The sequence below is a fragment of the Austrofundulus limnaeus genome, unplaced genomic scaffold (assembly GCF_001266775.1).
Source record: "Austrofundulus limnaeus strain Quisiro unplaced genomic scaffold, Austrofundulus_limnaeus-1.0 Scaffold366, whole genome shotgun sequence".
In the NCBI taxonomy this organism is placed as follows: domain Eukaryota; kingdom Metazoa; phylum Chordata; class Actinopteri; order Cyprinodontiformes; family Rivulidae; genus Austrofundulus; species Austrofundulus limnaeus.
The window spans coordinates 512,166-514,001 of NW_013952768.1; positions in this window are offsets into that span (position 1 = coordinate 512,166).

Here is a 1,836-nt window from a genome sequence, read left to right on the forward strand (position 1 = left end):
ACGTTTATTTCGTTTACCAGCTCATTTGATTTCTGACGAGAATATTACAACCATGTCTATGCAAATGACAAAAGCCTAACAACACAACCGCTTGAAACTTTCAATTTCTGTTTGCCAGATATTTATTTAAAACTGTACTTCTTTCTCTTGCTTCATCCATTATTACATGTAAAAATTATCTCCGCAATACATCTTYGGAACGGCAGGGCTGAGAAGGATCCATCGGACCCATCCCTCAAATCAGGGTAAAAGGAGGACACATTTGTGGGCCGCATCGGAGGAGTCTTTAAATTTGGACAGCCTCGGGCGCAGCGCTGTGATATTAGCAGCCGGCAGATTTGGCCTTCGAAGGACAAAGCCCCTGAATTTGGAAACAGCCCGGGTCCTSCARGGCCACTATCCTGCACGWAGGGCTGGGCGATATGGCCCCAAAAAATAATCTCTGATTTTTTTCATCCTAAATTCGATTTTCGATTTTATTGATTTTGTTTCCCACTTAACGGAGTGCCTCTGTTTCAGATGTTGAAACAAATTTGCTTTATGTAGCAAGAGCCTTCAAACAGATTTTGCAGAGAGGTGTTTGTTGCTCCATGTCCGAGGTTGCGAAACCTAACCAGTTCCAGAAAACTGAAGAAACTGTGCCTTTTTTGGGAAGTAGATCCTCTCTGCTAGCTGCCATATTGTCATGTCGTGTACCAAGCAACTTGAGGGACAGGTGGGGTGACCTCTGAACTACAGAAGGCCCAAAGAGTGCACTGGTGGGAAAATAATCCAGGTATTCCCAAAATTCAATCTTTATAAAAGGCAAATTCAAATTAATCGATTAAATGGATTTATCGCCCAACCCTACCTGCATGTTTTACTTGTTTCCCTGATCAGGTGTGTTGGAGCAGAGAAACAAGTAAAACATGCAGGGTAGCAGCCCATGAGGGCCAGGATTGCCCACCCCTGTACTAACTACTGATAGCTCTCAGACAGAGCAYTATACTTCAAACATGACTGGCCTCTACCTTTGAGGCAAGACTAAGATCCTTACGAAATAATGTTTTTTCAGATCAGTCACATTATGTTATGGATGACTGATGTATTTATTTTAGGTCAATCCCATGTACTAGCGATGTGCGGATCAATATTGAAGTATCGATACCACCGATACCAGAACTTGTGCTCCAATACTAAAATCAAAATATCGAAACTTTGATACTTCAATCATTTCAGGTAATGTATGTCATTAACAGGAACACAGTGGAAAGTTAMTAAACCWTTGAAATTGTGTCTAAATCAGGAGCGCTTGGAGGGAACTACTTTTACTTCCGCCTGTGTAATGTTTCAGCGCAGCGGCTCATGCTCACTCACTCAGTCTGTACATGTTCAGTATTTTCATCTTAATATGTTCATCTAATGTAGATTAAGACACGTGTTCATTTTTATATCAGTTCTTGAAAAATGAAATGTTATATTAACTCTGTGGACTCTACAGTATTACATCTGAGTTTAAAATGAAGAAGTAAAAATTACTCTGATGTCTGGTATTCTTTACGAAGCAATGATTTGAAATACACTTTAGATTTACCAGACACATCATTTGCACAAAAAACAATCATTATTGGANATAACTCAGGGGTGAGCGGTCCTGGACTGTGTCTAAATTCAGGGGCTGTGTCCTTCAAAAAGGACCCAGCCTACCCGGTCTAGGTGGGCCAGGTCCTTGGTCAACCACAACCTCACCTCTCTTATGCTTTGTTCTCGCTGTTAACCCTGGAGTCTAGTAACTGTGACGATGCTAAACAGAAGCAAAAATAGATCAAAATTAGCTAAATATCCATATTATTATTA